This window comes from Piliocolobus tephrosceles, chromosome 7, assembly GCF_002776525.5.
Source record: "Piliocolobus tephrosceles isolate RC106 chromosome 7, ASM277652v3, whole genome shotgun sequence".
Lineage (NCBI taxonomy): Eukaryota > Metazoa > Chordata > Mammalia > Primates > Cercopithecidae > Piliocolobus > Piliocolobus tephrosceles.
In genome coordinates this window covers 56,519,012-56,534,295 of record NC_045440.1, presented here as the reverse complement: position 1 = coordinate 56,534,295, position 15,284 = coordinate 56,519,012, and the positions used below count along the sequence as shown (strand labels likewise).

Genomic DNA, 15,284 nt, shown 5'->3' with positions numbered 1-15,284 from the left:
TGGTGACTTCCAAATCTTTATCTTCACTCTAGGCCTCTGCCTAACTTCCTGTCTAACTTCCTTCCTGTTAATTACAGGGATTAAACATGCCTGCCTACATGTTTAAACCCTGTAATCTCAATATGTGCAAAACATAAGTGATTTTATCTGGTTCCCTTTCTCCAACCTTTTCCCATTCATCAGTCTCTACTTCAGTATATGACACCATAATGTCAGAGTATACAAAACGAATAATTGAGAATTTCACTTTAGTCCCTCCTTTTTCTTACTGCATCTATCAATTCTAATTACTATCTACACCAATTTCTTTTTCTGTATTCCTGTTAAATAATATTTTCCCCCCAACTTAGGTGTTTTATTCTTTCACATGAAATATTGCCTAGACTTCCGCTTTTGCTCATTCAAATGTATTCTCCATGCCATTTCTTGATAGTCTTTTTTTTATTTTTTATTTTAAGCTCCAGGGTACATGTGCAGGTTTGTTGCACAGGTAAACGTGTGTCATGATGGTTTGCTGCACCTATCAACCCATCACCTAGGTATTAAGCCCAGCGTGCATTAGCTCTTTTCCCTAATGCTCTCCCACCCCCCACCCTTCCCTGATAAGCCCTAGTGAGTGTTGTTCCCCACCGTGTGTCCGTGTGTTCAGCTCCCACTTATAAGTGAGAACATCAAGTGTTTGGTTTTCTGTTCCTGCATTAGTTTGCTGAGGATAATGGCTTCCAGCTCCCTGCATATCCCTGCAAAGGACATGATCTCATTCCTTTTTATGGCTGCATAGTATTCCATGATGTATATATGCCACATTTTCTTTATCCAGTCTATCATTGATGGGCATTTGGATTGATTCCATGTCTTTGCTATTGTGAATAGTGCCACAATGAACATATCCATGAATTTGTCTTTATAATGGAATGATTTATATTTCTTTGGGTATATAACCAGTAATGGGATTGCTGGGTCAAATGGTATTTCTACTTCTAAATCTTTGAGGAATCACCACACTGTCTTACACAATGGTTGAACTAATTTACATTCCCTCCAACAGTATAAAAGTGTTCCTATTTCTCCACAATCTCACCAGCATCTTCTTGGCAGTTTTAACACAAATTTAATCATCTTTTCTCATAAACACCTTTCCTTCACTGCATACAGACCTCTCATTATGCAGACTAATTTGTAGTTCCCTGATTTTATCATGTATTTTCCTGTCTTTATACCTTTGCTCAAAATCACTTTGCCCTACTCTGCTTGCATTAAACATGTCATCTCCCAAGACTAAGCTTAAGTTTCATCAACTCTACAGAACTTAGTCTTACACTCCATGTAGAATTTTCTTCTCTCTATTTGGGGTCATGCTATACTTTGCGCATCTCTTATACCCTTTATAATCTCTGAGACAATTGTTGTAAGTTCTTTGATGTCTTGAAGCGTATTGTGTAAAGTTGTGAAGATGTTCACAACATAAAGTTCTGAACATCTTGCTTAGTAAATATATGGCAGGTAATTCCTAAGAATTACCTAAGTAATTATGCTTAATAAATGTATGGCAGTTAATTCCTTTTTTATTTTTATTTTTTTCAGATGTCTTTCTTAACTACCAATGGCAGGTAATTCCTCAGAATTAAGTTTAAGAGAATTTAAACAGAGCCTATTTTATTTTCACTGGATATTGAATTCAATTTTGACAGCTCTTTCCCTTCAGCACTTGAAAAATATGGTGCCACTTCCTTTTAACATCTGTGGTTTTTTTTTTTTTTTTTTTTTTTTTTTGAGACCGAGTTTCGCTCTGTCGCCCAGGCTGGAGTGCAGTGGTGGGATCTCAGCTCACTGCAAGCTCCGCCTCCCGGGTTTAGGCCATTCTCCTGCCTCAGCCTCCCAAGTAGCTGGGACTACAGGCGCCCGCCACCTTGCCCGGCTAGTTTTTTGTATTTTTTAGTAGAGACGGGGTTTCACCGGGTTAGCCAGGATGGTCTCGATCTCCTGACCTCGTGATCCACCCGTCTCGGCCTCCCAAAGTGCTGGGATTACAGGCTTGAGCCACCGCGCCCGGCCGACATCTGTGGTTTTTAATGAGAAATTCACTCTTGTTCAAATTGCCCTTTCCCTACAGGTAATGTGTCATTTCTCTCTGACTGTTTCCAGGTTCTATTCTTGAATTTGGATTTTGTAAATCTTACAATGTATCTAGACATGGATTTCTTTGAGGTTTTCCTTTTGGAGATTTGGTCAGCTGCTTGAACCTATACATTTATGCCTTTTACCAAATTTGGGAGGTTTTCAGCTATTATTTCTTCAAATCTTTTTCCAGTCTCCCATCCTACTTTTTCATTCCTTCTAGGACTGATGAAATGATTGTTGGCTGTTCTGTTATTGTCCCACTGGGTCCCTTAGGCTCAATACAGCCCAAGGGAATTGATGAAACAATCATTTCACCAATTATTTTTTCTGTTGTTCAGATATGGATAATTTCTATTTATCTATCTTACACGTAACTGAGGTAACTGATTCTTTTCTTTGAATCTCCATTCTGCTGTTGAGATCATCCAGTGAGGTTTTTAATTTCATTTATTGTATTTTTTGGTTCTAAAATTTTCATTTTGTTCTTCCTCATACCTTCTGTTTCTTTGCTGAGAATTTGTATATTTCCACTTGATTCAAGACTATTTACAGCTGCTTGTTGCAACACTTTTAGTTAGCTACTTTAAATCCTTGTCAAATAATTCCAACATGTGATTCATCTGAGTGTTGCTATCTGTTGATGCTCTTTTCTCGTTTGATTTGAGATTTTCTTGATTCTTAAGATGATGAATAATTTTGGCTTTATTCAGGACATTCTAAATATCATGTTATGAGATTCTGTTTTCTCTTTAAATCCTCTATTTTAGCAGTTGTCAACACATTTAGGTTTAGAGTACGTGTCTTGGTCTATTTTTATGGGCTGTAGTTCAAATTCAACTTAAGTTTTGAAAGTCTTTGCAGTTCTACTTTGGTCTCCCTCATTTTTGTGCAACCCAGAAGGCAATTTGAAACCTGGACAGTATCCCTTACCCTAGTTCAGCCCTGAAAGCTTTTTTCTATGTTGATTCTGATTGATTTTATACATGGGCTGCTCATAGGTGTGCCCAGGGCATCATACACATCTTTAAAGAACCCCTTTTTATGACTTTCTCCATAGTCCATCCTCCACTCTCTATTGGAAGGAGAAAGTAGGTACTTCTTTGCTGTCATTCACTTAATTTGGGGTAGGGTTAGCCAATACAGTCTATATAATGCCTGCTGGAGAGGCAAGAGGGGTGCTACCTCTCTTTGAGCTAATGTAGTTGGGATGGTTGAGAGAGCTCCACCCCACCATCTTGGAGTCACATTGTTTGGTGAAGAAGGCAAAGGATGCATCTTTTGTAGTCTTCACCTCAAGTATACTGTTGTGCAGTAAAGGATTAACGTTGCCTAAAGAGAGGTTTGGCTTTTGCACTCAGCTCCTGGGAGGTAACCTCTAAATCTTTGGAAAGTCTTGCAGGTCTTGCTTGGGCCATGTAAGATGGTATATAATGACAATGCGATTACAGTGGGAGCTTTGGGCCACACTGAATATTCTATGCCAACATGTGGTTTATAGTGGGGTACCTTTGGCCATGCAATATCAGCTCCGGAGGGGCTGAAGACTAAGATCAGCCACAATTGGAGTCATTCATGTCCACATGATCACATCTCAGTAAAAACTCTGGACATCAAGACTCAAGTGAACTTCCCCAGTTGGCAATACTCCATGCATATTATCATCACACATCATTGCTGGGAGAAGTAAGTGCTGTCCATATGACTCCACTGGGAGAAAACCACTGGAAACTCACACCTGGAACTCTCCTTGACCCTGTGCTAAGCACATCTTCCCTTGGCTGATTTTGATCTGTATCCTTTCATTGTAAAGCCACTGTATAACACCATAGCCATGAGTATAATGGCTTTTCTAATTTCTGTGAGTTCTTCCAGTGAATTATGGAAACTGAGGGTGGTCTTGGGACCCCTGACTTGGAATTGGTGTCAAGTACGGGTGATCCTGGGAAATCCCCCTGCTTGCAGTAGGTGTCAGAAGTGAGGGTGTTCTTGGGTACTTCTGAACTTTGTAGGTATGTGTAATCAAAAGGGCCCATCCTGTAATGCTGCCCTATTTCAAATTATTTGACTGGAAAATGTATGCTTTGGGGAGGCCTTTTTTGTCTGTGCTCACTGGTTCTTCCAGGTTGCAAGCTCCTCTAGTGCTCATTTTGCAATATGTAGGAGCTCCCTCTCTCCCTCTAAGCAATCCTAGGGAACTCACTACTGTGTTGTTTTTTAAGTCCTTATGTTCACTTTCTTTTCTCCACCAGTTAGTCTTCTGATAGATGCTTTATGTATTTTTCTAGATTTTAGGTAATTAGCAGGAGGAATGGGGTGAAATGCACTCTTTTGTTTTGTTTTTTAGAACCAGAAGTCTCAAACCTTGCCTTTAACTCGAATGTTTAAGGCATTTACACTTAATGTAATTACTAATATACTTGAATTTATATATACTACCTTACTATTAGTTTTTATTTTTTAGTTTTTATTTATTTATTTATTTTTTGAGATGGAGTCTCAGTCTGTTGCCCAGGCTGGAGTACAGTGGTGCAATCTTGGCTCACTGCAAGCTCCGCCTCCCGGGTTCACACCATTCTCCTGCCTCAGCCTCCCGAGTAGCTGGGACTACAGGCACCCACCACCACGCCTGGCTAATTTTTTTGTATTTTTAGTAGAGATGGGGTTTCACCATGTTAGCCAGGATAGTCTCGATCTACTGACCTCGTGATCCGCCCACCTCAGCCTCCCAAAGTGCTGAGATTACAGGTGTGAGCCACTGCGCCCGGCCTTTTTTATTTGACCTACCTATTTTTTCATTGCTTTCTTGACTTTTTATATTACATAATTTTGTACTCTTTAATTTTTTCCTTTGTTTACTTGTTATAATTCTTTTACTATTTATTTGTTACCCTAGATATTAAAACATCCATCTTGAACTTACTATTTTATCTCCTTAATAATGCTAGGATACTAAAAACATTTTAATTCTATTTGCTGCCTCCCACTTTTGCATTATTATTTCCATGAATTTAAATTCTGCATATATTTTAAACCTCCCAGAATAGTACTGTTATTGTTTTGCATATTCAATATTTGCAGTTTTGTAAAGAGGTATTTGAAGAGCTTCTTGAATCCTAAGGGTTGATGTCATTCATAGCCATTACTTTCTTCAAATATTACTTCTTGCCTGCACTCTCCTCTTTAACTTCTCAGACTCTGATAGGTTATACCTTTTTACTGTGTCACAAATGTTCCTAATGCTCCTGTGGTTTTTTCTTTAAAAGAAAATCTCTGCTGCAGTTTGGATATTTTCTATTTACTTCTCTTGCATTTCAGAAATTCTGTATTTTGCTGTTAAACCTGTATAAGAACTTCTTAATTTTAAATATTAGATTTTTCAATTTTTGAATTTCCATTTGATTCTTTATTAAAACCAATTCTCTAAAGATAGTCATCTTTTCATCTAATTCCCGTTCTCTGTGTAACTGTTTCTATCGAATTTTTTCCTTCTCTGATTTTGGATATGTGGTCCTATCTTTTTGTTTGTTTGTTTGTTTGTTTGTTTTAAACACCATGTATAAAAAGTTGTAGGCAGGGCTCATACCTGGGAGACTGAAGCGGGTGGATCACTTGAGCTCAAGAGTTCCAGACCAGCCTGGGCAACATGGCAAAACCCATCTCTACAAAAGATGGAGAAATTAGCTGGGCCTGGTAGCATAAGCTTGTAGTCCCAGATACTTGCAGGGCTGAGACAGGAGGATTGCTTGAGCCCAGGTCGAGGCTGCAGCGAGCCGTGTTTGTGCCACTGCACTCCAGCCTGGATGACACAGCAAGACCCTGTCTAAGAAGAAAAAGGAAGAAAAGTTGAACAGGACCTGGATGGTGTTATCTTTCTCCACAGAGGATTCATCTTTCCTTATGTCAGCAAAAGGAGGGAAGAGAGAACACATACGTCCATTCAGGCACAGTGTTGAATCAAGGCTGGGCTGAAGCTCTGCTAAGACTTAGTTTACCTCTGGATAACCTTGGCTACTGAGAATTTTCAGCTGAGAGTCCTTTTGTCCTCTAAAGACCCTCCTCCTGATAGATGCCCAACTATTTTCTTAACAGATACTAGACTTTTGCTTTGCTCTTCAAAGGCTGTTTGCTTACAGTTTTAGTCTTCTGCCCTATATATGCTAGAATTCAGTAAATATCCTGAGGGGAAAATGGCCATGTGTTTGAGTTATGTTAGTTTCTCTGTCAACCAGCTGCAGCCTTCTACTGCATTCTCCAGTAGACAGAACAAAACGAGAATCCAGCTTTTGTCCACACCCAGAATTGGTAAATGCTCCCACTGTCCAAGTGACTGAGTAAGTCAGCTTCAATCTTCAGTGTTCTCTCCTCTCCAGTCTTAGCCCCTATATTTCTTGTTACCTCAGCAGCTTTCCAGTGCTTTGAAACAGATGATTTCAAGTATTGCATCTGGCATTTACAGTTCATTCTTGAAAGAAGCACTGGACTGCCAAGCTACTGCATCTCATCTGGAAATGGCAGTGCCAAAAAGGAGCCCTCCCCTTCATACACCACACAGTTTACCATTTAAAGTGTACCATGTATTGATTGTTAGTATATTCACTCAGTTGTACAACCATCATTATAATCAATTTTAGACATTTTCTTTATCATCCTGATGGGTGTGAGGTAGTATTTGTAGTTTTAATTTGCATTTCCCTACTGATTAATGATGTTGAGCATCTTTTCATATGCTTGTTGACTATTTGTATATCTTCCTTGTAGAAATGTCTATTTAAGTGTTTTACCCATTTTTAAAATTATGTTGTTCATCGTCATTGAGTTGTAGAAGTCTTTATAGTATATTGTATCACATACACTATGGAATACTTTGCAGCCATAAAAAAGGATGAGTTCATGTCCTTTGTAGGGACATAGATGAAGCTTGAAACCATCATTTTCAGCAAACTGTCGCAGGGACAAAAAACCAAACACCGCTTGTTCTCACTCATAGGTGGGAATTGAACAATGAGATCACTTGGACATAGGAAGGGGAACATCACAGACTGGGGCTTGTGTGGGGTGGGGGGAGTGGGGAGGGATAGCACTAGGAGATATACCTAATGTAAATGACGAGTTAATGGGTGCAGCACACCAACATGGCACATGTATACATGTGTAACAAACCTGCATGTTGTGCACATGTACCCTAGAACTTAAAGTATAATTTAAAAAAAATAGTAAAACTAAGCTAACTGTAGAATAAAGGATACTCTAGACCTGCTCTAAAAATAAAAAAAATAAAGAATAAGGTCCTGTCTTGTTTCCTTCTGTAATCTTGATCCTTCACATTGAAAGGGTTTGTTTTTGTTTTTACAGGAATCAGTGTCATTCAAGGACATAACTGTAGACTTCAGTAGGGATGACTGGCAACAATTAGACCTTGCTCAGAAAAGCCTGTACAGAGAAGTGATGCTGGAAAACTATTTCAACTTGATCTCAGTGGGTAAGCACAGCTCTGCTGGGCACACAGTAGGCAGCACCTAATTGAGTGTATTTTTTTTTCTCAGTAGAATTGCTGAAGTCTGTGTTTTCTGAGGTATGTGGGACTTCTAAAGACTGCAGGACATCTGAAGTGTGTAATGGTTTTGTCCTTATTTTGTCCCATGTTCTTAATAATCTCTTTTGGGTCGTGTGAATATTCCTCTGTTCCCAGTGAACTTTTTTGGAAAACAAATGGAATGCTTCATCGTATGGCCTCTGAAACCAAGTCCTCTGTCATCTCCTGTTAACAGGATGTCAAGTTCCCAAACCAGAAGTCATCTTCAGCTTGGAACAAGAAGAGCCATGTATGCTGGATGGTGAGATCTCCGGTCAGAGCTGTCCAGGTGAGAAGGGAACCAAGAGCATGGCAGACAGTATGACTCAGCTGTATTTGTACTGGGAGAGGCTGTGCACAACTTTGCACAACTTTGCTGTGTCATTAATATGACTTTTAGAACTGCTTGGATAGAGCAGTTATTAGACAAGGACCCTTGAATATCTAAATGCTAACCCCGCTTAAGATCCCTTCTCATATCAATGCCTTCTTCTTTGCTTGGCTTTTTAGGAGGGAATGTGCTACAGTTACTGGTTCTTTGGATCATGTCACACCCTACTTCACCTTGCAAAACTGAAACTCCATACCATTGAACACCAACTTTCCATTCTCCTCTTCCTCTAGCCCTGGCAACCATCTTTTTTTTTTTTTTTTTTTTTTTTTTTTTTTTGAGACGGAGTCTCGCTCTGTCGCCCAGGCTGGAGTGCTGTGGCCGGATCTCAGCTCACTACAAGCTCCGCCTCCCGGGTTCACGCCATTCTCCTGCCTCAGCCTCCCGGGTAGCTGGGACTACAGGCGCCGCCACCTCGCCCGGCTAGTGTTTTTTTTGTAGTTTTTAGTAGAGACAGGGTTTCACCGTGTTAGCCAGGATGGTCTCAATCTCCTGACCTCGTGATCCGCCCGTCTCGGCCTCCCAAAGTGCTGGGATTACAGGCTTGAGCCACTGCGCCCGGCCCATCATTCTGTTTTTACTTCTGAGAGTTTGACTACTTTAGGTGCCTCATATAAGTGGAATCATATGGCGTTTGTCTTTCTGTGACTGGCTTATTTTACTTAATGTTCTCCAGGCTCATCCATGTTGTAGCATGTGTAAGAATTTCATTCCATTTTAAGGCTGAATAATATTCTATTGTACTGATATATGACATTTTCTTTATTCATTCATCTGTTGATGGATACCTAGATTGCTTTTACCTTTTGGCTAATGTGAATAATGCTGCTATGAACATGGGTGTGCGAATATCTCTTCAAGACCCCGCTTTCAATTCTTTGGGTATATGCCCAGAAGTGGGGTCGCTGGATCATATGGAAATTTTATTTTTTTTTAAGGATCTGCCATACTGTTTTTTTCCTGCCCTTCTACTTTTATAAAATGGTGTGACCAGAATAGACATTTTAGATGGCAAAAACTGTTAAAAGGCAAAATTACAATAAACCTAGTTTTGCAGATCTTAATTGGCTTTAATTGCCATTCAAAAATTGGGAAGCAGTTTGGACCAAAAATGGTTCAGAACGCTCCACCCCTGTGGGGATTATATTAACAGCCAGATGGACAAACGTGATATGCACAAAACTGAAGTGAGGTAGAGAGACAGCCAGATTCATGATGATAGGTCAGCTTGGTGTCTGTCTTACTGGAACACAGTTGGAAGAGCTGGCTGCCTGAGACTGGCTAAGATGCACACTCCACGCTGGGATTCAGTCAGTTTCCACACTAAGTTAGGTTGCAATTTGCTATGTACGGAAAAGCCTTTAGGCCAAAGTTAATTTGACATCACACAAATGTTTTGATTTCTTCCAGAGGACTGAAAGTGAACTTGGTAATGAAAAGGTACCAGTGGATAAAAAGTCAAGGAAAGGGTCAAGGTGAATGACATGAGAGTGGAGAGAAAAAAAGACAGCAGGGACCAGACGAACCCAAGGTGACAAAAAAAAAAAAAATTCATTTCTGAAATGGGAGGAATTTCGTGGTAGCAGTGACAGAGAAAGAGTGCTTTCTAGATTCCTGTGTTCTGAAGGAGCAACCCCAGATTCAATGTAATAACCAAGAGTCTTTTAAAAATTTGTACTTCCATACACATAAAATTCAAATTGCGAAAACTATAAACACTGAGTTTTGGAATCTGAGTAGGGCCTTCACATTTCCCAACCCACATCCCTTCCTTCGTGGATGAGAAGATGTACTTTTTTCCTAATTTGCTTCTTTAAGTGTTAACGGGAGAATGGGGGGTGTCCTATAAACTCGAGGGAGAGAGAGTAAGGGACAGAGGCAAACTGGGTGACAATGGGGCCTGTTCTGGAAGACGATCCCAGCGCAGTTTCTACAGAATACAGCCTCCTTTTCTCCTGCCTTCTGTCACATCTCTGGCTTCCCTGTTAATATTTAATTTAGCACCTGTATTAGTCAGTTTTCAGTTTGCTGATAAAGACATACCCAAGACTGGTTACTTTATAAAGGAAAAGAAGTTTAATGAACTCAATTCCACGTGGCTGGGGAGGCCTCACAATCGTGGCAGAAGGCTAAAGGCAGGTCTCACATGGCAGCAGACAAGAGAGAAAACAGAACCAAGCAAAAGGTGTTTCCCCTTATAAAACCATCAGATCTCCTAAGACTTATTCACTACCACTAAAACGGTGTGGGGGAAACCGACCCCATGATTCAATTATCTGCCATTGGTTCCCTCCTACACCACGAAGGAATTATGGGAGCTACAATTCAAGATGAAAGTTGGCTAGGGACACAGCCAAACCATAACAGCGCGTGACAACCCACTGGCTTCATGGGCCAGTGTGTACCTCCCTGGGCACTGCTTCTGTGCCCGCCCAGGACCCTCTGGGTCCTTCTTTCTCATCTCTGGTTCTTACCTCTGACCTTCTTATCTCTCTGACTCTTACCATCCAACATGCTGAAATTTCTTTTCTTCAGTATAATTTATGTATTTATTTTAACATCTTGCTTTTGATTGTGATGTTTTTTAAAGTTTTGGTTCATCTAAAGATTCATATGGACATCTCCTCTTGAGCTCACTCCGAGCTGTTAGTAAAAGGGTTGGTGTGCCCCCTTCATCCTGCCAATAGAGATTTCCTTTGAATGTTATTTGACCCAGCCTGATTTCAAGCCCCTGTATCCTGCTTCTCTCTATTTCCCAAGTCACCTGATTTCCACTTGCAGGTTCTACCCTTTTTAGAGTCTGGGGGAAGAAAACTAACATTTCTTAAGCACCTCCTGTATGCTAGGCTCGGTGCTAGGTGCTTTACGTGTTATGCCTTTTAATCCTCAAACTAAGTGTTCTGTAAACACAGAAGGAACTTGAAGCTCAAAGAGGTTAAACAACTTGCTAGCAAAGAGCTGAACTCTGCAAAAGCCTGTGACTTTTCCACCACTACCAATGTTGCCTCTAATTCCAGTTGTGCTGGTGACCTAGGAGGGCTGTAGATGACCTTCCTGGGTGTTATGGAGATCCAGCATCAGGCATACCAGTCGCCTAAAGGGCGAGGCGCTTCTGCCCCCAGTTGCTGCAGGCTCAGAGCTTTGCAGATTCCCTGACCCTGCTCTCTGCTGAGGGGCTGCAGCATTACCCAAGGGCACAGCACTCCCCAGGCATGCAGTTCATATCCAGTGACTGGTCCATGGGGAGCAGAGCAAAGGCCTGGCTCTTTACCCAATTTAAGACATCTTTAAAGGGCCACCCCACTCCAGACCTCCCCAGGGGATCAGGAGGTAGAGGCCTGTAGTTCAACATCTCCTCCTTCACTCCCTCATGATCAAGAGCCCGTAACCCTCTGCATGCTAATCTCCATCTCAGAAACCAGTTAGGCTACTTGCCCAGCTCAGTGTGTATACCCCATTTCTAGCTTTGACCCAGGCTCCACATACCCTAGTTCTGAACATGGAGTCCCCTATCCTGAGTCTCTTCTTTATCCTTCATCTTCAACCTCAGGTACCTGTGGATTGACTGCCCGCCCACCTGCTGGAGCCACGAACATTGCCTGCTCCCAGTCTTCCTGATTTGGCATATGGTTCTCCCAGATCTGCTATTAATTTCACATCCTCCAAAAAAGAAGTGAGATAAGTGTGGTATATATAACTCCTTAGCGAATTGATGCTGGTTTTAGCTGATCACCTCTTCCTTCCTTAAGTGATTAAACCATCTGCTTGATCAACAGAGCTAGAAGTATTCTAAGCAGGGTTTCTACATGTGAAAATGACTCACTTGGCACTCAATATCTGCATTTCCTTTCTTAATTGTTCTTACATTCTCGGAATCCACTCTGCCCGTTTTTGAAAATGTGGGAAGTTCCCCTTGGAAATTTGATCCCTGGACTGCTGCTCATTGTTCCTGGAATATTAGTAAATTATAAGTTTATTTCATTGGGACCTGGAGACTTGAAAACATCCAAAGCAATAGGAAAGTATCATGTTTTGACAAATGTATCGTAAGCATCAAATCTTTTGAAGAAGGTTTATTAATAATTTTCTAGTTTTAAGCCTTTTTTATTTTATTTTATTTTATTTTATTTTATTCTATTCTATTTTATTTTTGAGACAGAGCATCTTTCTGTCACCCAGGCGGTGTACAGTCATGCATTCTCAGCTCACCGCAGCCTCTGCCTCCCGGATCAAGCGATTCTCCTACCTCAGCCTTTCTAGTAGCTGGGGCTACAGGCACCAACCACCATGCCCAGATAATTTTTGTATTTTTAGTAGAGACAGGGTTTTACCATGTTGGCCAGGCTTGTCTCGAACTCCTGGCCTCAAGTGATCTGCTTGCCTTGGCCTTTGAAAGTGTTGGGATTACAGGCGTAAGCCACCGTGCCCAGCTTTAAGACTTTTTTTCCTTATTGTTTTTATTTTTTTAGAGACAGAGTCTCGCTCTGTCATCTAGGCTGGAGTGCAATGGCATCATCCTGGCTCACTGCGTCCTTGAACTCCTGTACTCAAGTGATTCTCCTGCTTCAGCCTCCTAAGTGCTGGGACTGCAGGCATGTGCCTTCACATCTAGCTAATTTTTATTTTTATTTTTGTAAAGATGGGGTCTTACTATGTTGCCCAGGCTGGTCTTAAACTCCTGACCTCAAGTACTCATCCTCATCCTGCCTTAGCTTCCCAAAGTGCTGGGATTATAGGCATGAGCCACTGTGCCTGGCTCTACTTTCTTTTTTAATTTAAAAAATTATGTATTTCTTTTTAAAAATATTTTCAATTTTTTTTTGAGACAGGTCTCAATATGTTGACCAGACTGATCTTGAACTCCTGACCTCAAGCAATCCTCCCACCTCAGCCTCCCAAAGTACTGGGATTACAAGAGTGAGCCACTGTGCCCAGTCCCACTTTCTTTTTTAATTTAAAAATTTTAAAATTTGTTTCAAAAAATTTTTAGGTGGGAGTCTCACTATCTTGGCGAGGCTGGTCTAAAATTCCTGGTCTCAAGCAATCTTCCCATCTTGGCCTCCCAAAGTGCTGAGTTTACAGGTGTGAGCCACCATGCCCAGCTGCCCAGCCCCATTTTCTGATGAAGATGATGAAATCTAAATTAAAAGTAAGTTGTTTTGCTCTGTTATTAAATGTTCATTTGTTATTAAATGTTTGAAATTTGTTATGTAGTGCTCTGTTGTGAAAACTTTAGTATCTACATACTTCATGGGTACCTTCATATGCTAAGTTCTTTATAGACATGACCCCTTTCTAATAATCCTGTGAAGTAGAAGTGATTTCTATTGCAAAATATATGGGATGATTACATATCTATAGAGAAACAGAAATGGGCTCCCTAAGGTTAAGGAATTTATGAGTGGTCCTGTCAGTAGTTGGGAACCCAGGGGAGATTCCAGCTTCAGCCTTCTCTCCCTGCCCCAGAGCTGCCTCCCTTCCTGTCGCATACTGGTCATCACCATGCCACCAAGCATGGGTTTGTCCCTCTCCTCTTACTGATGTTTAAAAAGACTCTTTTATTGTCTGTGATGGTTAATTTTAAGTGTCAACTTGACTGAGCCATTAGGTGCCCAGATGTTAGGTCAAACATTATTCTAGGTGTGTCTGTGAGGGTCTTTCTGGATGAGATTAACATGTGAATCTGTAGACTGAACAAGGCAGTTGTCCCTCCCCAGTGTGGGTGGGCCTCCTCCAAGCCACTGAGTCCTGAATAGGACAAAAGGGATGGTAAGGGAGCACTGCTCTCTCTGCCTGACTGCTGTCAAGCCAGGACATCGGTCTTCTCCTGTACTTGGACTGGGACTTACACAATCAATTCTGTGGATTGTCAGGCCTCCGGCTCAGACTGGAGCTACACGGCAGGTAATTCTGGGTCTCTAGCTGGCCGATGGTGGACTGTGAGACTTCCCAGTCCCTGTAATGACATGACCCAGTTCTTCATAATAAATCTCTCCCTTTCTCTCTGTATTTCTGTCTCTATCTCTCCTGTTGGTTTTGTTTCTCTGGAGAACCCAGACTAACACGTTGTCCTTGGCATCATTGCCTCATTTGGTGCTTCAGCCTGGAATGATGATCAAGAGTTCTACATTGTGTCATTTTGGAACTTGTTGGATATTTGTCATTTTCTTCCATGTTTCATAAATGTTCTATTAAACATTGAGATTACCATTGGGCAATTTATATAACTACATAGGTTTTGATATATGCCTTTCCATTTCTCCATACTTGGTGCTGATATTGTGAGAACTTATATTTTGAATCCCTCATTCCTTTTAAGCCGTCTTTCTTTTTAGACCCTCCAGATATAGATTTGTGCCTATTTTTATCTAAAGTCAGAAGTGACTATATTCAAAATTCCCTCACTTAGCTTTCTGTTTAAGATCTCATCAATTTTCACCTTTCCAATCAGTTCTTTCACAGTTGAGTTAGAATAACAATTTAAATTTATTTTCTTCTATTGACTGAGGGATATAATTGACTTCAAGGCATGTCAAGATTTATAAACTGCATATTTTATTTGTTTGTTCTTTTTGGTCAAGTGAGATCCTCAGCAGTTTTCACATTCCACTGACTGCTGTCCATTCTGGGTAGGAGGGTGTGTTTTTTAAAATTTCCTCCTTTATTTGAATTTTCTTAATTTATAAAATCTCTTCTCTTTCATTCTCTTTTCTGTTTTCTCTAAGCTCTTTTTAAAAAAACACTATGAAGTACACTTTTTTCTTAAAAAAGGAGACAGAAAGAAAGAAAAAGAAAAAAAGAAAAAGAGAAAGAAGGAAAGAAAAGCCATAAAATGCACAGAAGTAAAAAATAAGTCAGGAGCAAATCTTGAGATCACATTTCCTTCGGCTTGTCATAATGACGTATTTGTGTTCTACCTCACATTAGTTTTCTTTAGGGTTTTAGTGCCTTAAGAGCATTAACTGTTTGTTTATTTAATTTTTGTAGAGACAGGCTGGTCTCCACTATGTTTTTATGTTGTCCAGGATATGTTGCCCAGTCTGGTCTCAAACTCCTGGCCTCATGTGATTCTCCTGCCTCAGCTTCCCAAAGTGCTGGGATTACAGGTGAGAGCCACCATGCCCAGTCAGGACTGTTCCTTTTAAAAACCTTTTATCTACTTTTTAGCATGTCTTAGGTAAACCTTGTCCCTCAACAAAT

General features: G+C 40.6%; 2 long non-coding RNA genes across 2 annotated transcripts in view; both read left to right on the top strand.

Annotated features, from left to right (window-relative positions):
- The first annotated feature begins 7,467 nt into the window (after positions 1-7,467).
- LOC111521070 overlaps positions 7,468-15,284 on the top strand; it is a 52,426-nt gene continuing 44,609 nt past the window's right edge. The window contains exons 1-4 of the long non-coding RNA XR_003309781.1: positions 7,468-7,600; positions 7,890-7,982; positions 9,495-9,615; positions 11,635-11,757. This is a non-coding gene — a long non-coding RNA (uncharacterized LOC111521070). The remainder of the gene's footprint in view (positions 7,601-7,889; positions 7,983-9,494; positions 9,616-11,634; positions 11,758-15,284) is intronic.
- Positions 13,260-15,284, top strand: part of LOC113225154 — a 40,586-nt gene continuing 38,561 nt past the window's right edge. The window contains exon 1 of the long non-coding RNA XR_003309782.1: positions 13,260-15,190. This is a non-coding gene — a long non-coding RNA (uncharacterized LOC113225154). The remainder of the gene's footprint in view (positions 15,191-15,284) is intronic.